This window comes from Pseudophryne corroboree, chromosome 8 (assembly GCF_028390025.1).
Source record: "Pseudophryne corroboree isolate aPseCor3 chromosome 8, aPseCor3.hap2, whole genome shotgun sequence".
Classification (NCBI taxonomy): Eukaryota; Metazoa; Chordata; class Amphibia; order Anura; family Myobatrachidae; genus Pseudophryne; species Pseudophryne corroboree.
The window spans coordinates 376,178,472-376,201,943 of record NC_086451.1 but is presented as its reverse complement, the minus strand read 5'-3'; the positions used below and the strand labels follow the sequence as shown (position 1 = coordinate 376,201,943).

At 28.2% G+C, this 23,472-nt stretch overlaps 20 non-coding genes across 20 annotated transcripts; all 20 read left to right on the top strand.

Moving 5' to 3' along the window:
• The first annotated feature begins 607 nt into the window (after positions 1-607).
• TRNAR-UCG (transfer RNA arginine (anticodon UCG)) lies at positions 608-680 on the top strand. Its single transcript has one exon. It is a non-coding gene; the product is annotated as a tRNA-Arg (tRNA).
• A 672-nt stretch (positions 681-1,352) lies between these two features.
• On the top strand, positions 1,353-1,425 carry TRNAR-UCG (transfer RNA arginine (anticodon UCG)). Its single transcript has one exon. It is a non-coding gene; the product is annotated as a tRNA-Arg (tRNA).
• A 672-nt stretch (positions 1,426-2,097) lies between these two features.
• TRNAQ-UUG (transfer RNA glutamine (anticodon UUG)) lies at positions 2,098-2,170 on the top strand. Its single transcript has one exon. It is a non-coding gene; the product is annotated as a tRNA-Gln (tRNA).
• A 674-nt stretch (positions 2,171-2,844) lies between these two features.
• Positions 2,845-2,917, top strand: TRNAR-UCG (transfer RNA arginine (anticodon UCG)). Its single transcript has one exon. It is a non-coding gene; the product is annotated as a tRNA-Arg (tRNA).
• Positions 2,918-5,094: 2,177 nt separating this feature from the next.
• TRNAQ-UUG (transfer RNA glutamine (anticodon UUG)) lies at positions 5,095-5,167 on the top strand. The gene has a single exon. It is a non-coding gene; the product is annotated as a tRNA-Gln (tRNA).
• Positions 5,168-5,839: 672 nt separating this feature from the next.
• Positions 5,840-5,912, top strand: TRNAR-UCG (transfer RNA arginine (anticodon UCG)). Its single transcript has one exon. It is a non-coding gene; the product is annotated as a tRNA-Arg (tRNA).
• A 1,901-nt stretch (positions 5,913-7,813) lies between these two features.
• Positions 7,814-7,886, top strand: TRNAR-UCG (transfer RNA arginine (anticodon UCG)). Its single transcript has one exon. It is a non-coding gene; the product is annotated as a tRNA-Arg (tRNA).
• Positions 7,887-8,557: 671 nt separating this feature from the next.
• TRNAR-UCG (transfer RNA arginine (anticodon UCG)) lies at positions 8,558-8,630 on the top strand. Its single transcript has one exon. It is a non-coding gene; the product is annotated as a tRNA-Arg (tRNA).
• Positions 8,631-9,302: 672 nt separating this feature from the next.
• TRNAR-UCG (transfer RNA arginine (anticodon UCG)) lies at positions 9,303-9,375 on the top strand. The gene has a single exon. It is a non-coding gene; the product is annotated as a tRNA-Arg (tRNA).
• Positions 9,376-10,043: 668 nt separating this feature from the next.
• TRNAQ-UUG (transfer RNA glutamine (anticodon UUG)) lies at positions 10,044-10,116 on the top strand. Its single transcript has one exon. It is a non-coding gene; the product is annotated as a tRNA-Gln (tRNA).
• Positions 10,117-10,788: 672 nt separating this feature from the next.
• Positions 10,789-10,861, top strand: TRNAQ-UUG (transfer RNA glutamine (anticodon UUG)). Its single transcript has one exon. It is a non-coding gene; the product is annotated as a tRNA-Gln (tRNA).
• Positions 10,862-13,040: 2,179 nt separating this feature from the next.
• TRNAQ-UUG (transfer RNA glutamine (anticodon UUG)) lies at positions 13,041-13,113 on the top strand. Its single transcript has one exon. It is a non-coding gene; the product is annotated as a tRNA-Gln (tRNA).
• A 672-nt stretch (positions 13,114-13,785) lies between these two features.
• On the top strand, positions 13,786-13,858 carry TRNAR-UCG (transfer RNA arginine (anticodon UCG)). Its single transcript has one exon. It is a non-coding gene; the product is annotated as a tRNA-Arg (tRNA).
• Positions 13,859-15,760: 1,902 nt separating this feature from the next.
• On the top strand, positions 15,761-15,833 carry TRNAR-UCG (transfer RNA arginine (anticodon UCG)). The gene has a single exon. It is a non-coding gene; the product is annotated as a tRNA-Arg (tRNA).
• A 671-nt stretch (positions 15,834-16,504) lies between these two features.
• On the top strand, positions 16,505-16,577 carry TRNAR-UCG (transfer RNA arginine (anticodon UCG)). The gene has a single exon. It is a non-coding gene; the product is annotated as a tRNA-Arg (tRNA).
• A 672-nt stretch (positions 16,578-17,249) lies between these two features.
• On the top strand, positions 17,250-17,322 carry TRNAR-UCG (transfer RNA arginine (anticodon UCG)). The gene has a single exon. It is a non-coding gene; the product is annotated as a tRNA-Arg (tRNA).
• A 672-nt stretch (positions 17,323-17,994) lies between these two features.
• TRNAQ-UUG (transfer RNA glutamine (anticodon UUG)) lies at positions 17,995-18,067 on the top strand. Its single transcript has one exon. It is a non-coding gene; the product is annotated as a tRNA-Gln (tRNA).
• Positions 18,068-18,741: 674 nt separating this feature from the next.
• On the top strand, positions 18,742-18,814 carry TRNAR-UCG (transfer RNA arginine (anticodon UCG)). The gene has a single exon. It is a non-coding gene; the product is annotated as a tRNA-Arg (tRNA).
• A 2,177-nt stretch (positions 18,815-20,991) lies between these two features.
• Positions 20,992-21,064, top strand: TRNAQ-UUG (transfer RNA glutamine (anticodon UUG)). The gene has a single exon. It is a non-coding gene; the product is annotated as a tRNA-Gln (tRNA).
• Positions 21,065-21,736: 672 nt separating this feature from the next.
• On the top strand, positions 21,737-21,809 carry TRNAR-UCG (transfer RNA arginine (anticodon UCG)). Its single transcript has one exon. It is a non-coding gene; the product is annotated as a tRNA-Arg (tRNA).
• The last annotated feature ends 1,663 nt before the right edge of the window (positions 21,810-23,472 follow it).

The window sequence follows — 23,472 nt, the reverse complement described above, 5'->3', positions numbered from 1 at the left end:
ATAATAATGAAATCAGAACAAACACAGCTCAAAGTTAAATATCTCAAAACCTTTGTTCTTTAAACTATTTAGCAAACTTTGTAGATTGCACAGCAGTCAATATATCTATAAGTTGATTTAAGGTTTCTCAAAATTCTAGGCTTGGGTATTGTGGAATACTAAACATTATTATTTTCTTTCAGAATCAATAACTAACATTATTGTTGGATCAAAGTTTGTCATCTAGGTGTATATATTTTTACATAAAGATAACATCTTATGTTTGGATTTTAATAATGAAATCAGATCAAACATGATTCAAAGTGAAGAATCTCTAACCCTTTGGTCTTTAAACTATTCAGTAAACTTTGTAGATTGCACATCAACCATTAAATATATTTCTCAGTTTGTTTAAGGTTTCTCAAACTTCTTGAATGGGGTATTGTAGAATACTAAACAATATTAGTTTTATTCAGAATTAATAATTGAAATTATTGTTGCATTAAAGTTTGTCATCTGAATGTAAGATTATCCAAAACAGTTGTCTCAAAGAAAAAAACAAATATGTTTTTTACTTGAATCTTTATGTTACTATACTATCTTAGGCATTGATATATTGACAAAGAGTGACCACGTGGCCTAATGGATAAGGCGTCTGACTTCGGATCAGAAGATTGAGGGTTTGAGTCCCTTCGTGGTCATTGGATTCAATGTTATTTGTTTATACTGTATTTTTTTCATTAAGATGAAATATTTTGTAAGGAATATAATAATGAAATCAGAACAAACACAGCTCAAAGTAAAATATCTCAAAACCTTTGTTCTTTAAACTATTTAGCAAACTTTGTAGATTGCACAGCAGTCAATGTATCTTTAAGTTGATTTTAGGTTTCTCAAAATTCTAGGCTTGGGTATTGTGGAATACTAAACATTATTATTTTCTTTCAGAATCAATAACTAAAATTATTGTTGGATCAAAGTTTGTCATCTAGGTGTATATATTTTTACATAAAGATAACATCTTATGTTTGGATTTTAATAATGAAATCAGATCAAACATGATTCAAAGTGAAGAATCTCTAACCCTTTGGTCTTTAAACTATTCAGTAAACTTTGTAGATTGCACATCAACCATTAAATATATTTCTCAGTTTGTTTAAGGTTTCTAAAACTTCTTGAATGGGGTATTGTAGAATACTAAACAATATTAGTTTTATTCAGAATTAATAATTGAAATTATTGTTGCATTAAAGTTTGTCATCTGAGTGTAAGATTATCCAAAACAGTTGTCTCAAAGAAAAAAACAAATATGTTTTTTACTTGAATCTTTATGTTACTATACTATCTTAGGCATTGATATATTGACAAAGAGTGACCACGTGGCCTAATGGATAAGGCGTCTGACTTCGGATCAGAAGATTGAGGGTTCGAGTCCCTTCGTGGTCATTGGATTCAGTGTTGTTTGTTTATACTGTATTTTTTTCATTAAGATGAAATATTTTGTAAGGAATATAATAATGAAATCAGAACAAACACAGCTCAAAGTAAAAAATCTGAAAACCTTTGTTCTTTAAACTATTTAGCAAACTTTGTAGATTGCACAGCAGTCAATGTATCTTTAAGTTGATTTAAGATTTCTCAAAATTCTAGGCTTGGGTATTGTGGAATACTAAACATTATTATATTCTTTCAGAATCAATAACTAAAATTATTGTTGGATCAAAGTTTGTCATCTAGGTGTATATATTTTTATATAAAGATAACATCTTATGTTTGGATTTTAATAATGAAATCAGATCAAACATGATTCAAAGTGAATAATCTCTAACCCTTTGGTCTTTAAACTATTCAGTAAACTTTGTAGATTGCACATCAACCATTAAATATATTTCTCAGTTTGTTTAAGGTTTCTCAAACTTCTTGAATGGGGTATTGTAGAATACTAAACAATATTAGTTTTATTCAGAATTAATAATTAAAATTATTGTTGGATTAAAGTTTGTCATCTGAGTGTAAGATTATCCAAAACAGTTGTCTCAAAGAAAAAAACAAATATGTTTTTTACTTGAATCTTTATGTTACTATACTTTCTTAGGCATTAATATATTGACAAACAGTGACCACGTGGCCTAATGGATAAGGTGTCTGACTTTGCATCAGAAGATTGAGGGTTTGAGTCCCTTCGTGGTCATTGCATTCAATGTTATTTGTTTATACTGTATTTTTTTTCATTAAGATTAAATATTTTGTAAGGAATATAATAATGAAATTAGAACAAACACAGCTCAAAGTAAAATATCTGAAAACCTTTGTTCTTTAAACTATTTAGCAAACTTTGTAGATTGCACAGCAGTCAATGTATCTTTAAGTTGATTTAAGGTTTCTCAAAATTCTAGGCTTGAGTATTGTGGAATACTAAACATTATTATTTTCTTTCAGAATCAATAACTAAAATTATTGTTGGATTAAAGTTTGTCATCTAGGTGTATATATTTTTACATAAAGATAACATCTTATGTTTGGATTATAATAATGAAATCAGATCAAACATGATTCAAACTAAAGAATCTCTAACCCTTTGGTCTTTAAACTATTCAGTAAACTTTGTAGATTGCACATCAACCATTAAATATATTTCTCAGTTTGTTTAAGGTTTCTCAAACTTCTTGAATGGGGTATTGTAGAATACTAAACAATATTAGTTTTATTCAGAATTAATAATTGAAATTATTGTTGGATTAAAGTTTGTCATCTGAGTGTAAGATTATCCAATACAGTTGTCTCAAAGAAACAAAACAAATATGTTTTTTACTTGAATCTTTTTATTACTATACTTTTTTAGGCGTTAATCTTTGGACAGACATTGACCACGTGGCCTAATGGATAAGGCGTCTGACTTCGGATCAGAAGATTGAGGGTTCAAGTCCTTTCGTGGTCATTGCATTCAATGTTATTTGTTTATACTATATTTTTTTCATTAAGATGAAATATTTTGTAAGGAATATAATAATGAAATCAGAACAAACACAGCTCAAAGTAAAATATCTCAAAACCTTTGTTCTTTAAACTATTTAGCAAACTTTGTAGATTGCACAGCAGTCAATGTATCTTTATGTTGATTTAAGGTTTCTCAAAATTCTAGGCTTGGGTATTGTGGAATACTAAACATTATTATTTTCTTTCAGAATCAATAACTAAAATTATTGTTGGATCAAAGTTTGTCATCTAGGTGTATATATTTTTAGATAAAGATAACATCTTATGTTTGGATTTTAATAATGAAATCAGATCAAACATGATTCAAAGTGAAGAATCTCTAACCCTTTGGTCTTTAAACTATTCAGTAAACTTTGTAGATTGCACATCAACCATTAAATATATTTCTCAGTTTGTTTAAGGTTTCTCAAACTTCTTGAATGGGGTATTGTAAAATACTAAACAATATTAGTTTATTCAGAATTAATAATTGAAATTATTGTTGGATTAAAGTTTGTCATCTGAGTGTAAGATTATCCAAAACAGTTGTCTCAAAGAAACAAAACAAATATGTTTTTTATTTGTATCTTTATGTTACTATACTTTCTTAGGCGTTAATCTTTGGACAGACATTGACCAGGTTGCCTAATGGATAAGGCGTCTGACTTCGGCTCAGAAGATTGATGGTTCGAGTTCCTTCGTGGTCATTGCATTCAATGTTATTTGTTTATACTGTATTTTTTTCCTTAAGATGAAATATTTTGTAAGGAATATAATAATGAAATCAGAACAAACACAGCTCAAAGTAAAATAGCTCAAAGTAAAATATCTCAAAACCTTTGTTCTTTAAACTATTTAGCAAACTTTGTAGATTGCACAGCAGTCAATGTATCTTTAAGTTGATTTAAGGTTTCTCAAAATTCTAGGCTTGGGTATTGTGGAATACTAAACATTATTATTTTCTTTCAGAATCAATAACTAAAATTATTGTTGGATCAAAGTTTGTCATCTAGGTGTATATATTTTTACATAAAGATAACATCTTATGTTTGGATTTTAATAATGAAATCAGATCAAACATGATTCAAAGTGAAGAATCTCTAACCCTTTGGTCTTTAAACTATTCAGTAAACTTTGTAGATTGCACATCAACCATTAAATATATTTCTCAGTTTGTTTAAGGTTTCTCAAACTTCTTGAATGGGGTATTGTAGAATACTAAACAATATTAGTTTTATTCAGAATTAATAATTGAAATTATTGTTGGATTAAAGTTTGTCATCTGAGTGTAAGATTATCCAAAACAGTTGTCTCAAAGAAAAAAACAAATATGTTTTTTACTTGAATCTTTATGTTACTATACTTTCTTAGGCATTAATATATTGACAAACAGTGACCACCTTGCCTAATGAATAAGGCGTCTGACTTCGGATCAGAAGATTGAGGATTCGAGTCCCTTCGTGGTCATTGGATTCAATGTTATTTGTTTATACTGTATTTTTTTCATTAAGATGAAATATTTTGTAAGGAATATAATAATGAAATCAGAACAAACACAGCTCAAAGTAAAATATCTCAAAACCTTTGTTCTTTAAACTATCTAGCAAACTTTGTAGATTGCACAGCAGTCAATGTATCTTTAAGTTGATTTAAGGTTTCTCAAAATTCTACGTTTGGATATTGTGGAATACTAAACATTATTATTTTCTTTCAGAATCAATAACTAAAATTATTGTTGGATCAAAGTTTGTCATCTAGGTGTATATATTTTTATATAAAGATAACATCTTATGTTTGGATTTTAATAATGAAATCAGATCAAACATGATTCAAAGTGAAGAATCTCTAACCCTTTGGTCTTTAAACTATTCAGTAAACTTTGTAGATTGCACATCAACCATTAAATATATTTCTCAGTTTGTTTAAGGTTTCTCAAACTTCTTGAATGGGGTATTGTAGAATACTAAACAATATTAGTTTTATTCAGAATTAATAATTAAAATTATTGTTGGATTAAAGTTTGTCATCTGAGTGTAAGATTATCCAAAACAGTTGTCTCAAAGAAAAAAACAAATATGTTTTTTACTTGAATCTTTATGTTACTATACTTTCTTAGGCATTAATATATTGACAAACAGTGACCACGTGGCCTAATGGATAAGGTGTCTGACTTTGCATCAGAAGATTGAGGGTTCGAGTCCCTTTGTGGTCATTGCATTCAATGTTATTTGTTTATACTGTATTTTTTTTCATTAAGATTAAATATTTTGTAAGGAATATAATAATGAAATTAGAACAAACACAGCTCAAAGTAAAATATCTGAAAACCTTTGTTCTTTAAACTATTTAGCAAACTTTGTAGATTGCACAGCAGTCAATGTATCTTTAAGTTGATTTAAGGTTTCTCAAAATTCTAGGCTTGGGTATTGTGGAATACTAAACATTATTATTTTCTTTCAGAATCAATAACTAAAATTATTGTTGGATTAAAGTTTGTCATCTAGGTGTATATATTTTTACATAAAGATAACATCTTATGTTTGGATTATAATAATGAAATCAGATCAAACATGATTCAAACTAAAGAATCTCTAACCTTTTGGTCTTTAAACTATTCAGTAAACTTTGTAGAAGGCACATCAACCATTAAATGTATTTCTGTTTGTTTAAGGTTTCTCAAACTTCTTGAATGGGGTATTGTAGAATACTAAACAATATTAGTTTTATTCAGAATTAATAATTGAAATTATTGTTGGATTAAAGTTTGTCATCTGAGTGTAAGATTATCCAATACAGTTGTCTCAAAGAAACAAAACAAATATGTTTTTTACTTGAATCTTTTTATTACTATACTTTTTTAGACGTTAATCTTTGGACAGACATTGACCACTTGGCCTAATGGATAAGGCGTCTGACTTCGGATCAGAAGATTGAGGGTTCAAGTCCCTTCGTGGTCATTGCATTCAATGTTATTTGTTTATACTATATTTTTTTCATTAAGATGAAATATTTTGTAAGGAATATAATAATGAAATCAGAACAAACACAGCTCAAAGTAAAATATCTCAAAACCTTTGTTCTTTAAACTATTTAGCAAACTTTGTAGATTGCACAGCAGTCAATGTGTCTTTATGTTGATTTAAGGTTTCTCAAAATTCTAGGCTTGGGTATTGTGGAATACTAAACATTATTTTCTTTCAAAATCAATAACTAAAATTATTGTTGGATCAAAGTTGTCATCTAGGTGTATATATTTTTAGATAAAGATAACATCTTATGTTTGGATTTTAATAATGAAATCAGATCAAACATGATTCAAAGTGAAGAATCTCTAACCCTTTGGTCTTTAAACTATTCAGTAAACTTTGTAGATTGCACATCAACCATTAAATATATTTCTCAGTTTGTTTAAGGTTTCTCAAACTTCTTGAATGGGGTATTGTAAAATACTAAACAATATTAGTTTATTCAGAATTAATAATTGAAATTATTGTTGGATTAAAGTTTGTCATCTGAGTGTAAGATTATCCAAAACAGTTGTCTCAAAGAAACAAAACAAATATGTTTTTTATTTGTATCTTTATGTTACTATACTTTCTTAGGCGTTAATCTTTGGACAGACATTGACCAGGTTGCCTAATGGATAAGGCGTCTGACTTCGGCTCAGAAGATTGATGGTTCGAGTTCCTTCGTGGTCATTGCATTCAATGTTATTTGTTTATACTGTATTTTTTTCCTTAAGATGAAATATTTTGTAAGGAATATAATAATGAAATCAGAACAAACACAGCTCAAAGTAAAATAGCTCAAAGTAAAATATCTCAAAACCTTTGTTCTTTAAACTATTTAGCAAACTTTGTAGATTGCACAGCAGTCAATGTATCTTTAAGTTGATTTAAGGTTTCTCAAAATTCTAGGCTTGGGTATTGTGGAATACTAAACATTATTATTTTCTTTCAGAATCAATAACTAAAATTATTGTTGGATCAAAGTTTGTCATCTAGGTGTATATATTTTTACATAAAGATAACATCTTATGTTTGGATTTTAATAATGAAATCAGATCAAACATGATTCAAAGTGAAGAATCTCTAACCCTTTGGTCTTTAAACTATTCAGTAAACTTTGTAGATTGCACATCAACCATTAAATATATTTCTCAGTTTGTTTAAGGTTTCTCAAACTTCTTGAATGGGGTATTGTAGAATACTAAACAATATTAGTTTTATTCAGAATTAATTATTGAAATTATTGTTGGATTAAAGTTTGTCATCTGAGTGTAAGATTATCCAAAACAGTTGTCTCAAAGAAAAAAACAAATATGTTTTTTACTTGAATCTTTATGTTACTATACTTTCTTAGGCATTAATATATTGACAAACAGTGACCACCTTGCCTAATGAATAAGGCATCTGACTTCGGATCAGAAGATTGAGGATTCGAGTCCCTTCGTGGTCATTGGATTCAATGTTATTTGTTTATACTGTATTTTTTTCATTAAGATGAAATATTTTGTAAGGAATATAATAATGAAATCAGAACAAACACAGCTCAAAGTAAAATATCTCAAAACCTTTGTTCTTTAAACTATCTAGCAAACTTTGTAGATTGCACAGCAGTCAATGTATCTTTAAGTTGATTTAAGGTTTCTCAAAATTCTAGGTTTGGGTATTGTGGAATACTAAACATTATTATTTTCTTTCAGAATCAATAACTAAAATTGTTGTTGGATCAAAGTTTGTCATCTGAGTGTAAGATTATCCAAAACAGTTGTCTCAAAGAAACAAAACAAATATGTTTTTTACATGAATCTTTATATTACTATACTTTCTTAGGCGTTAATCTTTGGACAGACATTGACCACGTGGCCTAATGGATAAGGCGTCTGACTTCGGATCAGAAGATTGAGGGTTCGAGTCCCTTCGTTGTCATTGCATTCAATGTTATTTGTTTATACTGTGTTTTTTCATTAAGATGAAATATTTTGTAAGGAATATAATAATGAAATCAGAACAAACACAGCTCAAAGTTAAATATCTCAAAACCTTTGTTCTTTAAACTATTTAGCAAACTTTGTAGATTGCACAGCAGTCAATATATCTATAAGTTGATTTAAGGTTTCTCAAAATTCTAGGCTTGGGTATTGTGGAATACTAAACATTATTATTTTCTTTCAGAATCAATAACTAACATTATTGTTGGATCAAAGTTTGTCATCTAGGTGTATATATTTTTACATAAAGATAACATCTTATGTTTGGATTTTAATAATGAAATCAGATCAAACATGATTCAAAGTGAAGAATCTCTAACCCTTTGGTCTTTAAACTATTCAGTAAACTTTGTAGATTGCACATCAACCATTAAATATATTTCTCAGTTTGTTTAAGGTTTCTCAAACTTCTTGAATGGGGTATTGTAGAATACTAAACAATATTAGTTTTATTCAGAATTAATAATTGAAATTATTGTTGCATTAAAGTTTGTCATCTGAATGTAAGATTATCCAAAACAGTTGTCTCAAAGAAAAAAACAAATATGTTTTTTACTTGAATCTTTATGTTACTATACTATCTTAGGCATTGATATATTGACAAAGAGTGACCACGTGGCCTAATGGATAAGGCGTCTGACTTCGGATCAGAAGATTGAGGGTTTGAGTCCCTTCGTGGTCATTGGATTCAATGTTATTTGTTTATACTGTATTTTTTTCATTAAGATGAAATATTTTGTAAGGAATATAATAATGAAATCAGAACAAACACAGCTCAAAGTAAAATATCTCAAAACCTTTGTTCTTTAAACTATTTAGCAAACTTTGTAGATTGCACAGCAGTCAATGTATCTTTAAGTTGATTTTAGGTTTCTCAAAATTCTAGGCTTGGGTATTGTGGAATACTAAACATTATTATTTTCTTTCAGAATCAATAACTAAAATTATTGTTGGATCAAAGTTTGTCATCTAGGTGTATATATTTTTACATAAAGATAACATCTTATGTTTGGATTTTAATAATGAAATCAGATCAAACATGATTCAAAGTGAAGAATCTCTAACCCTTTGGTCTTTAAACTATTCAGTAAACTTTGTAGATTGCACATCAACCATTAAATATATTTCTCAGTTTGTTTAAGGTTTCTAAAACTTCTTGAATGGGGTATTGTAGAATACTAAACAATATTAGTTTTATTCAGAATTAATAATTGAAATTATTGTTGCATTAAAGTTTGTCATCTGAGTGTAAGATTATCCAAAACAGTTGTCTCAAAGAAAAAAACAAATATGTTTTTTACTTGAATCTTTATGTTACTATACTATCTTAGGCATTGATATATTGACAAAGAGTGACCACGTGGCCTAATGGATAAGGCGTCTGACTTCGGATCAGAAGATTGAGGGTTCGAGTCCCTTCGTGGTCATTGGATTCAATGTTATTTGTTTATACTGTATTTTTTTCTTTAAGATGAAATATTTTGTAAGGAATATAATAATGAAATCAGAACAAACACAGCTCAAAGTAAAATATCTCAAAACCTTTGTTCTTTAAACTATTTAGCAAACTTTGTAGATTGCACAGCAGTCAATGTATCTTTAAGTTGATTTAAGATTTCTCAAAATTCTAGGCTTGGGTATTGTGGAATACTAAACATTATATTCTTTCAGAATCAATAACTAAAATTATTGTTGGATCAAAGTTTGTCATCTAGGTGTATATATTTTTACATAAAGATAACATCTTATGTTGGGATTTTAATAATGAAATCAGATCAAACATGATTCAAAGTGAAGAATCTCTAACCCTTTGGTCTTTAAACTATTCAGTAAACTTTGTAGATTGCACATCAACCATTAAATATATTTCTCAGTTTGTTTAAGGTTTCTCAAACTTCTTGAATGGGGTATTGTAGAATACTAAACAATATTAGTTTTATTCAGAATTAATAATTGAAATTATTGTTGGATTAAAGTTTGTCATCTGAGTGTAAGATTATCCAAAACAGTTGTCTCAAAGAAACAAAACAAATGTTTTTTACTTGAATCTTTATATTACTATACTTTCTTAGGTGTTAATCTTTGGACACACGGTGACCACGTGGCCTAATGGATAAGGCATCTGACTTTGGATCAGAAGATTGAGGGTTCGAGTCCCTTCGTGGTCATTGGATTCAGTGTTGTTTGTTTATACTGTATTTTTTTCATTAAGATGAAATATTTTGTAAGGAATATAATAATGAAATCAGAACAAACACAGCTCAAAGTAAAAAATCTGAAAACCTTTGTTCTTTAAACTATTTAGCAAACTTTGTAGATTGCACAGCAGTCAATGTATCTTTAAGTTGATTTAAGATTTCTCAAAATTCTAGGCTTGGGTATTGTGGAATACTAAACATTATTATATTCTTTCAGAATCAATAACTAAAATTATTGTTGGATCAAAGTTTGTCATCTAGGTGTATATATTTTTATATAAAGATAACATCTTATGTTTGGATTTTAATAATGAAATCAGATCAAACATGATTCAAAGTGAATAATCTCTAACCCTTTGGTCTTTAAACTATTCAGTAAACTTTGTAGATTGCACATCAACCATTAAATATATTTCTCAGTTTGTTTTAGGTTTCTCAAACTTCTTGAATGGGGTATTGTAGAATACTAAACAATATTAGTTTTATTCAGAATTAATAATTAAAATTATTGTTGGATTAAAGTTTGTCATCTGAGTGTAAGATTATCCAAAACAGTTGTCTCAAAGAAAAAAACAAATATGTTTTTTACTTGAATCTTTATGTTACTATACTTTCTTAGGCATTAATATATTGACAAACAGTGACCACGTGGCCTAATGGATAAGGTGTCTGACTTTGCATCAGAAGATTGAGGGTTTGAGTCCCTTCGTGGTCATTGCATTCAATGTTATTTGTTTATACTGTATTTTTTTTCATTAAGATTAAATATTTTGTAAGGAATATAATAATGAAATTAGAACAAACACAGCTCAAAGTAAAATATCTGAAAACCTTTGTTCTTTAAACTATTTAGCAAACTTTGTAGATTGCACAGCAGTCAATGTATCTTTAAGTTGATTTAAGGTTTCTCAAAATTCTAGGCTTGAGTATTGTGGAATACTAAACATTATTATTTTCTTTCAGAATCAATAACTAAAATTATTGTTGGATTAAAGTTTGTCATCTAGGTGTATATATTTTTACATAAAGATAACATCTTATGTTTGGATTATAATAATGAAATCAGATCAAACATGATTCAAACTAAAGAATCTCTAACCCTTTGGTCTTTAAACTATTCAGTAAACTTTGTAGATTGCACATCAACCATTAAATATATTTCTCAGTTTGTTTAAGGTTTCTCAAACTTCTTGAATGGGGTATTGTAGAATACTAAACAATATTAGTTTTATTCAGAATTAATAATTGAAATTATTGTTGGATTAAAGTTTGTCATCTGAGTGTAAGATTATCCAAAACAGTTGTCTCAAAGAAACAAAACAAATATGTTTTTTATTTGTATCTTTATGTTACTATACTTTCTTAGGCGTTAATCTTTGGACAGACATTGACCAGGTTGCCTAATGGATAAGGCGTCTGACTTCGGCTCAGAAGATTGATGGTTCGAGTTCCTTCGTGGTCATTGCATTCAATGTTATTTGTTTATACTGTATTTTTTTCCTTAAAATGAAATATTTTGTAAGGAATATAATAATGAAATCAGAACAAACACAGCTCAAAGTAAAATAGCTCAAAGTAAAATATCTCAAAACCTTTGTTCTTTAAACTATTTAGCAAACTTTGTAGATTGCACAGCAGTCAATGTATCTTTAAGTTGATTTAAGGTTTCTCAAAATTCTAGGCTTGGGTATTGTGGAATACTAAACATTATTATTTTCTTTCAGAATCAATAACTAAAATTATTGTTGGATCAAAGTTTGTCATCTAGGTGTATATATTTTTACATAAAGATAACATCTTATGTTTGGATTTTAATAATGAAATCAGATCAAACATGATTCAAAGTGAAGAATCTCTAACCCTTTGGTCTTTAAACTATTCAGTAAACTTTGTAGATTGCACATCAACCATTAAATATATTTCTCAGTTTGTTTAAGGTTTCTCAAACTTCTTGAATGGGGTATTGTAGAATACTAAACAATATTAGTTTTATTCAGAATTAATAATTGAAATTATTGTTGGATTAAAGTTTGTCATCTGAGTGTAAGATTATCCAAAACAGTTGTCTCAAAGAAAAAAACAAATATGTTTTTTACTTGAATCTTTATGTTACTATACTTTCTTAGGCATTAATATATTGACAAACAGTGACCACCTTGCCTAATGAATAAGGCGTCTGACTTCGGATCAGAAGATTGAGGATTCGAGTCCCTTCGTGGTCATTGGATTCAATGTTATTTGTTTATACTGTATTTTTTTCATTAAGATGAAATATTTTGTAAGGAATATAATAATGAAATCAGAACAAACACAGCTCAAAGTAAAATATCTCAAAACCTTTGTTCTTTAAACTATCTAGCAAACTTTGTAGATTGCACAGCAGTCAATGTATCTTTAAGTTGATTTAAGGTTTCTCAAAATTCTACGTTTGGATATTGTGGAATACTAAACATTATTATTTTCTTTCAGAATCAATAACTAAAATTATTGTTGGATCAAAGTTTGTCATCTAGGTGTATATATTTTTATATAAAGATAACATCTTATGTTTGGATTTTAATAATGAAATCAGATCAAACATGATTCAAAGTGAAGAATCTCTAACCCTTTGGTCTTTAAACTATTCAGTAAACTTTGTAGATTGCACATCAACCATTAAATATATTTCTCAGTTTGTTTAAGGTTTCTCAAACTTCTTGAATGGGGTATTGTAGAATACTAAACAATATTAGTTTTATTCAGAATTAATAATTAAAATTATTGTTGGATTAAAGTTTGTCATCTGAGTGTAAGATTATCCAAAACAGTTGTCTCAAAGAAAAAAACAAATATGTTTTTTACTTGAATCTTTATGTTACTATACTTTCTTAGGCATTAATATATTGACAAACAGTGACCACGTGGCCTAATGGATAAGGTGTCTGACTTTGCATCAGAAGATTGAGGGTTCGAGTCCCTTTGTGGTCATTGCATTCAATGTTATTTGTTTATACTGTATTTTTTTTCATTAAGATTAAATATTTTGTAAGGAATATAATAATGAAATTAGAACAAACACAGCTCAAAGTAAAATATCTGAAAACCTTTGTTCTTTAAACTATTTAGCAAACTTTGTAGATTGCACAGCAGTCAATGTATCTTTAAGTTGATTTAAGGTTTCTCAAAATTCTAGGCTTGGGTATTGTGGAATACTAAACATTATTATTTTCTTTCAGAATCAATAACTAAAATTATTGTTGGATTAAAGTTTGTCATCTAGGTGTATATATTTTTACATAAAGATAACATCTTATGTTTGGATTATAATAATGAAATCAGATCAAACATGATTCAAACTAAAGAATCTCTAACCTTTTGGTCTTTAAACTATTCAGTAAACTTTGTAGAAGGCACATCAACCATTAAATGTATTTCTGTTTGTTTAAGGTTTCTCAAACTTCTTGAATGGGGTATTGTAGAATACTAAACAATATTAGTTTTATTCAGAATTAATAATTGAAATTATTGTTGGATTAAAGTTTGTCATCTGAGTGTAAGATTATCCAATACAGTTGTCTCAAAGAAACAAAACAAATATGTTTTTTACTTGAATCTTTTTATTACTATACTTTTTTAGACGTTAATCTTTGGACAGACATTGACCACTTGGCCTAATGGATAAGGCGTCTGACTTCGGATCAGAAGATTGAGGGTTCAAGTCCCTTCGTGGTCATTGCATTCAATGTTATTTGTTTATACTATATTTTTTTCATTAAGATGAAATATTTTGTAAGGAATATAATAATGAAATCAGAACAAACACAGCTCAAAGTAAAATATCTCAAAACCTTTGTTCTTTAAACTATTTAGCAAACTTTGTAGATTGCACAGCAGTCAATGTGTCTTTATGTTGATTTAAGGTTTCTCAAAATTCTAGGCTTGGGTATTGTGGAATACTAAACATTATTTTCTTTCAAAATCAATAACTAAAATTATTGTTGGATCAAAGTTTGTCATCTAGGTGTATATATTTTTAGATAAAGATAACATCTTATGTTTGGATTTTAATAATGAAATCAGATCAAACATGATTCAAAGTGAAGAATCTCTAACCCTTTGGTCTTTAAACTATTCAGTAAACTTTGTAGATTGCACATCAACCATTAAATATATTTCTCAGTTTGTTTAAGGTTTCTCAAACTTCTTGAATGGGGTATTGTAAAATACTAAACAATATTAGTTTATTCAGAATTAATAATTGAAATTATTGTTGGATTAAAGTTTGTCATCTGAGTGTAAGATTATCCAAAACAGTTGTCTCAAAGAAACAAAACAAATATGTTTTTTATTTGTATCTTTATGTTACTATACTTTCTTAGGCGTTAATCTTTGGACAGACATTGACCAGGTTGCCTAATGGATAAGGCGTCTGACTTCGGCTCAGAAGATTGATGGTTCGAGTTCCTTCGTGGTCATTGCATTCAATGTTATTTGTTTATACTGTATTTTTTTCCTTAAGATGAAATATTTTGTAAGGAATATAATAATGAAATCAGAACAAACACAGCTCAAAGTAAAATAGCTCAAAGTAAAATATCTCAAAACCTTTGTTCTTTAAACTATTTAGCAAACTTTGTAGATTGCACAGCAGTCAATGTATCTTTAAGTTGATTTAAGGTTTCTCAAAATTCTAGGCTTGGGTATTGTGGAATACTAAACATTATTATTTTCTTTCAGAATCAATAACTAAAATTATTGTTGGATCAAAGTTTGTCATCTAGGTGTATATATTTTTACATAAAGATAACATCTTATGTTTGGATTTTAATAATGAAATCAGATCAAACATGATTCAAAGTGAAGAATCTCTAACCCTTTGGTCTTTAAACTAGTCAGTAAACTTTGTAGATTGCACATCAACCATTAAATATATTTCTCAGTTTGTTTAAGGTTTCTCAAACTTCTTGAATGGGGTATTGTAGAATACTAAACAATATTAGTTTTATTCAGAATTAATTATTGAAATTATTGTTGGATTAAAGTTTGTCATCTGAGTGTAAGATTATCCAAAACAGTTGTCTCAAAGAAAAAAACAAATATGTTTTTTACTTGAATCTTTATGTTACTATACTTTCTTAGGCATTAATATATTGACAAACAGTGACCACCTTGCCTAATGAATAAGGCATCTGACTTCGGATCAGAAGATTGAGGATTCGAGTCCCTTCGTGGTCATTGGATTCAATGTTATTTGTTTATACTGTATTTTTTTCATTAAGATGAAATATTTTGTAAGGAATATAATAATGAAATCAGAACAAACACAGCTCAAAGTAAAATATCTCAAAACCTTTGTTCTTTAAACTATCTAGCAAACTTTGTAGATTGCACAGCAGTCAATGTATCTTTAAGTTGATTTAAGGTTTCTCAAAATTCTAGGTTTGGGTATTGTGGAATACTAAACATTATTATTTTCTTTCAGAATCAATAACTAAAATTGTTGTTGGATCAAAGTTTGTCATCTGAGTGTAAGATTATCCAAAACAGTTGTCTCAAAGAAACAAAACAAATATGTTTTTTACATGAATCTTTATATTACTATACTTTCTTAGGCGTTAATCTTTGGACAGACATTGACCACGTGGCCTAATGGATAAGGCGTCTGACTTCGGATCAGAAGATTGAGGGTTCGAGTCCCTTCGTTGTCATTGCATTCAATGTTTTTTGTTTATACTGTGTTTTTTCATTAAGATGAAATATTTTGTAAGGAATATAATAATGAAATCAGAACAAACACAGCTCAAAGTTAAATATCTCAAAACCTTTGTTCTTTAAACTATTTAGCAAACTTTGTAGATTGCACAGCAGTCAATATATCTATAAGTTGATTTAAGGTTTCTCAAAATTCTAGGCTTGGGTATTGTGGAATACTAAACATTATTATTTTCTTTCAGAATCAATAACTAACATTATTGTTGGATCAAAGTTTGTCATCTAGGTGTATATATTTTTACATAAAGATAACATCTTATGTTTGGATTTTAATAATGAAATCAGATCAAACATGATTCAAAGTGAAGAATCTCTAACCCTTTGGTCTTTAAACTATTCAGTAAACTTTGTAGATTGCACATCAACCATTAAATATATTTCTCAGTTTGTTTAAGGTTTCTCAAACTTCTTGAATGGGGTATTGTAGAATACTAAACAATATTAGTTTTATTCAGAATTAATAATTGAAATTATTGTTGCATTAAAGTTTGTCATCTGAATGTAAGATTATCCAAAACAGTTGTCTCAAAGAAAAAAACAAATATGTTTTTTACTTGAATCTTTATGTTACTATACTATCTTAGGCATTGATATATTGACAAAGAGTGACCACGTGGCCTAATGGATAAGGCGTCTGACTTCGGATCAGAAGATTGAGGGTTTGAGTCCCTTCGTGGTCATTGGATTCAATGTTATTTGTTTATACTGTATTTTTTTCATTAAGATGAAATATTTTGTAAGGAATATAATAATGAAATCAGAACAAACACAGCTCAAAGTAAAATATCTCAAAACCTTTGTTCTTTAAACTATTTAGCAAACTTTGTAGATTGCACAGCAGTCAATGTATCTTTAAGTTGATTTTAGGTTTCTCAAAATTCTAGGCTTGGGTATTGTGGAATACTAAACATTATTATTTTCTTTCAGAATCAATAACTAAAATTATTGTTGGATCAAAGTTTGTCATCTAGGTGTATATATTTTTACATAAAGATAACATCTTATGTTTGGATTTTAATAATGAAATCAGATCAAACATGATTCAAAGTGAAGAATCTCTAACCCTTTGGTCTTTAAACTATTCAGTAAACTTTGTAGATTGCACATCAACCATTAAATATATTTCTCAGTTTGTTTAAGGTTTCTAAAACTTCTTGAATGGGGTATTGTAGAATACTAAACAATATTAGTTTTATTCAGAATTAATAATTGAAATTATTGTTGCATTAAAGTTTGTCATCTGAGTGTAAGATTATCCAAAACAGTTGTCTCAAAGAAAAAAACAAATATGTTTTTTACTTGAATCTTTATGTTACTATACTATCTTAGGCATTGATATATTGACAAAGAGTGACCACGTGGCCTAATGGATAAGGCGTCTGACTTCGGATCAGAAGATTGAGGGTTCGAGTCCCTTCGTGGTCATTGGATTCAGTGTTGTTTGTTTATACTGTATTTTTTTCATTAAGATGAAATATTTTGTAAGGAATATAATAATGAAATCAGAACAAACACAGCTCAAAGTAAAAAATCTGAAAACCTTTGTTCTTTAAACTATTTAGCAAACTTTGTAGATTGCACAGCAGTCAATGTATCTTTAAGTTGATTTAAGATTTCTCAAAATTCTAGGCTTGGGTATTGTGGAATACTAAACATTATTATATTCTTTCAGAATCAATAACTAAAATTATTGTTGGATCAAAGTTTGTCATCTAGGTGTATATATTTTTATATAAAGATAACATCTTATGTTTGGATTTTAATAATGAAATCAGATCAAACATGATTCAAAGTGAATAATCTCTAACCCTTTGGTCTTTAAACTATTCAGTAAACTTTGTAGATTGCACATCAACCATTAAATATATTTCTCAGTTTGTTTAAGGTTTCTCAAACTTCTTGAATGGGGTATTGTAGAATACTAAACAATATTAGTTTTATTCAGAATTAATAATTAAAATTATTGTTGGATTAAAGTTTGTCATCTGAGTGTAAGATTATCCAAAACAGTTGTCTCAAAGAAAAAAACAAATATGTTTTTTACTTGAATCTTTATGTTACTATACTTTCTTAGGCATTAATATATTGACAAACAGTGACCACGTGGCCTAATGGATAAGGTGTCTGACTTTGCATCAGAAGATTGAGGGTTTGAGTCCCTTCGTGGTCATTGCATTCAATGTTATTTGTTTATACTGTATTTTTTTTCATTAAGATTAAATATTTTGTAAGGAATATAATAATGAAATTAGAACAAACACAGCTCAAAGTAAAATATCTGAAAACCTTTGTTCTTTAAACTATTTAGCAAACTTTGTAGATTGCACAGCAGTCAATGTATCTTTAAGTTGATTTAAGGTTTCTCAAAATTCTAGGCTTGAGTATTGTGGAATACTAAACATTATTATTTTCTTTCAGAATCAATAACTAAAATTATTGTTGGATTAAAGTTTGTCATCTAGGTGTATATATTTTTACATAAAGATAACATCTTATGTTTGGATTATAATAATGAAATCAGATCAAACATGATTCAAACTAAAGAATCTCTAACCCTTTGGTCTTTAAACTATTCAGTAAACTTTGTAGATTGCACATCAACCATTAAATATATTTCTCAGTTTGTTTAAGGTTTCTCAAACTTCTTGAATGGGGTATTGTAGAATACTAAACAATATTAGTTTTATTCAGAATTAATAATTGAAATTATTGTTGGATTAAAGTTTGTCATCTGAGTGTAAGATTATCCAATACAGTTGTCTCAAAGAAACAAAACAAATATGTTTTTTACTTGAATCTTTTTATTACTATACTTTTTTAGGCGTTAATCTTTGGACAGACATTGACCACGTGGCCTAATGGATAAGGCGTCTGACTTCGGATCAGAAGATTGAGGGTTCAAGTCCTTTCGTGGTCATTGCATTCAATGTTATTTGTTTATACTATATTTTTTTCATTAAGATGAAATATTTTGTAAGGAATATAATAATGAAATCAGAACAAACACAGCTCAAAGTAAAATATCTCAAAACCTTTGTTCTTTAAACTATTTAGCAAACTTTGTAGATTGCACAGCAGTCAATGTATCTTTATGTTGATTTAAGGTTTCTCAAAATTCTAGGCTTGGGTATTGTGGAATACTAAACATTATTATTTTCTTTCAGAATCAATAACTAAAATTATTGTTGGATCAAAGTTTGTCATCTAGGTGTATATATTTTTAGATAAAGATAACATCTTATGTTTGGATTTTAATAATGAAATCAGATCAAACATGATTCAAAGTGAAGAATCTCTAACCCTTTGGTCTTTAAACTATTCAGTAAACTTTGTAGATTGCACATCAACCATTAAATATATTTCTCAGTTTGTTTAAGGTTTCTCAAACTTCTTGAATGGGGTATTGTAAAATACTAAACAATATTAGTTTATTCAGAATTAATAATTGAAATTATTGTTGGATTAAAGTTTGTCATCTGAGTGTAAGATTATCCAAAACAGTTGTCTCAAAGAAACAAAACAAATATGTTTTTTATTTGTATCTTTATGTTACTATACTTTCTTAGGCGTTAATCTTTGGACAGACATTGACCAGGTTGCCTAATGGATAAGGCGTCTGACTTCGGCTCAGAAGATTGATGGTTCGAGTTCCTTCGTGGTCATTGCATTCAATGTTATTTGTTTATACTGTATTTTTTTCCTTAAGATGAAATATTTTGTAAGGAATATAATAATGAAATCAGAACAAACACAGCTCAAAGTAAAATAGCTCAAAGTAAAATATCTCAAAACCTTTGTTCTTTAAACTATTTAGCAAACTTTGTAGATTGCACAGCAGTCAATGTATCTTTAAGTTGATTTAAGGTTTCTCAAAATTCTAGGCTTGGGTATTGTGGAATACTAAACATTATTATTTTCTTTCAGAATCAATAACTAAAATTATTGTTGGATCAAAGTTTGTCATCTAGGTGTATATATTTTTACATAAAGATAACATCTTATGTTTGGATTTTAATAATGAAATCAGATCAAACATGATTCAAAGTGAAGAATCTCTAACCCTTTGGTCTTTAAACTATTCAGTAAACTTTGTAGATTGCACATCAACCATTAAATATATTTCTCAGTTTGTTTAAGGTTTCTCAAACTTCTTGAATGGGGTATTGTAGAATACTAAACAATATTAGTTTTATTCAGAATTAATAATTGAAATTATTGTTGGATTAAAGTTTGTCATCTGAGTGTAAGATTATCCAAAACAGTTGTCTCAAAGAAAAAAACAAATATGTTTTTTACTTGAATCTTTATGTTACTATACTTTCTTAGGCATTAATATATTGACAAACAGTGACCACCTTGCCTAATGAATAAGGCGTCTGACTTCGGATCAGAAGATTGAGGATTCGAGTCCCTTCGTGGTCATTGGATTCAATGTTATTTGTTTATACTGTATTTTTTTCATTAAGATGAAATATTTTGTAAGGAATATAATAATGAAATCAGAACAAACACAGCTCAAAGTAAAATATCTCAAAACCTTTGTTCTTTAAACTATCTAGCAAACTTTGTAGATTGCACAGCAGTCAATGTATCTTTAAGTTGATTTAAGGTTTCTCAAAATTCTACGTTTGGATATTGTGGAATACTAAACATTATTATTTTCTTTCAGAATCAATAACTAAAATTATTGTTGGATCAAAGTTTGTCATCTAGGTGTATATATTTTTATATAAAGATAACATCTTATGTTTGGATTTTAATAATGAAATCAGATCAAACATGATTCAAAGTGAAGAATCTCTAACCCTTTGGTCTTTAAACTATTCAGTAAACTTTGTAGATTGCACATCAACCATTAAATATATTTCTCAGTTTGTTTAAGGTTTCTCAAACTTCTTGAATGGGGTATTGTAGAATACTAAACAATATTAGTTTTATTCAGAATTAATAATTAAAATTATTGTTGGATTAAAGTTTGTCATCTGAGTGTAAGATTATCCAAAACAGTTGTCTCAAAGAAAAAAACAAATATGTTTTTTACTTGAATCTTTATGTTACTATACTTTCTTAGGCATTAATATATTGACAAACAGTGACCACGTGGCCTAATGGATAAGGTGTCTGACTTTGCATCAGAAGATTGAGGGTTCGAGTCCCTTTGTGGTCATTGCATTCAATGTTATTTGTTTATACTGTATTTTTTTTCATTAAGATTAAATATTTTGTAAGGAATATAATAATGAAATTAGAACAAACACAGCTCAAAGTAAAATATCTGAAAACCTTTGTTCTTTAAACTATTTAGCAAACTTTGTAGATTGCACAGCAGTCAATGTATCTTTAAGTTGATTTAAGGTTTCTCAAAATTCTAGGCTTGGGTATTGTGGAATACTAAACATTATTATTTTCTTTCAGAATCAATAACTAAAATTATTGTTGGATTAAAGTTTGTCATCTAGGTGTATATATTTTTACATAAAGATAACATCTTATGTTTGGATTATAATAATGAAATCAGATCAAACATGATTCAAACTAAAGAATCTCTAACCTTTTGGTCTTTAAACTATTCAGTAAACTTTGTAGAAGGCACATCAACCATTAAATGTATTTCTGTTTGTTTAAGGTTTCTCAAACTTCTTGAATGGGGTATTGTAGAATACTAAACAATATTAGTTTTATTCAGAATTAATAATTGAAATTATTGTTGGATTAAAGTTTGTCATCTGAGTGTAAGATTATCCAATACAGTTGTCTCAAAGAAACAAAACAAATATGTTTTTTACTTGAATCTTTTTATTACTATACTTTTTTAGACGTTAATCTTTGGACAGACATTGACCACTTGGCCTAATGGATAAGGCGTCTGACTTCGGATCAGAAGATTGAGGGTTCAAGTCCCTTCGTGGTCATTGCATTCAATGTTATTTGTTTATACTATATTTTTTTCATTAAGATGAAATATTTTGTAAGGAATATAATAATGAAATCAGAACAAACACAGCTCAAAGTAAAATATCTCAAAACCTTTGTTCTTTAAACTATTTAGCAAACTTTGTAGATTGCACAGCAGTCAATGTGTCTTTATGTTGATTTAAGGTTTCTCAAAATTCTAGGCTTGGGTATTGTGGAATACTAAACATTATTTTCTTTCAAAATCAATAACTAAAATTATTGTTGGATCAAAGTTTGTCATCTAGGTGTATATATTTTTAGATAAAGATAACATCTTATGTTTGGATTTTAATAATGAAATCAGATCAAACATGATTCAAAGTGAAGAATCTCTAACCCTTTGGTCTTTAAACTATTCAGTAAACTTTGTAGATTGCACATCAACCATTAAATATATTTCTCAGTTTGTTTAAGGTTTCTCAAACTTCTTGAATGGGGTATTGTAAAATACTAAACAATATTAGTTTATTCAGAATTAATAATTGAAATTATTGTTGGATTAAAGTTTGTCATCTGAGTGTAAGATTATCCAAAACAGTTGTCTCAAAGAAACAAAACAAATATGTTTTTTATTTGTATCTTTATGTTACTATACTTTCTTAGGCGTTAATCTTTGGACAGACATTGACCAGGTTGCCTAATGGATAAGGCGTCTGACTTCGGCTCAGAAGATTGATGGTTCGAGTTCCTTCGTGGTCATTGCATTCAATGTTATTTGTTTATACTGTATTTTTTTCCTTAAGATGAAATATTTTGTAAGGAATATAATAATGAAATCAGAACAAACACAGCTCAAAGTAAAATAGCTCAAAGTAAAATATCTCAAAACCTTTGTTCTTTAAACTATTTAGCAAACTTTGTAGATTGCACAGCAGTCAATGTATCTTTAAGTTGATTTAAGGTTTCTCAAAATTCTAGGCTTGGGTATTGTGGAATACTAAACATTATTATTTTCTTTCAGAATCAATAACTAAAATTATTGTTGGATCAAAGTTTGTCATCTAGGTGTATATATTTTTACATAAAGATAACATCTTATGTTTGGATTTTAATAATGAAATCAGATCAAACATGATTCAAAGTGAAGAATCTCTAACCCTTTGGTCTTTAAACTATTCAGTAAACTTTGTAGATTGCACATCAACCATTAAATATATTTCTCAGTTTGTTTAAGGTTTCTCAAACTTCTTGAATGGGGTATTGTAGAATACTAAACAATATTAGTTTTATTCAGAATTAATTATTGAAATTATTGTTGGATTAAAGTTTGTCATCTGAGTGTAAGATTATCCAAAACAGTTGTCTCAAAGAAAAAAACAAATATGTTTTTTACTTGAATCTTTATGTTACTATACTTTCTTAGGCATTAATATATTGACAAACAGTGACCACCTTGCCTAATGAATAAGGCATCTGACTTCGGATCAGAAGATTGAGGATTCGAGTCCCTTCGTGGTCATTGGATTCAATGTTATTTGTTTATACTGTATTTTTTTCATTAAGATGAAATATTTTGTAAGGAATATAATAATGAAATCAGAACAAACACAGCTCAAAGTAAAATATCTCAAAACCTTTGTTCTTTAAACTATCTAGCAAACTTTGTAGATTGCACAGCAG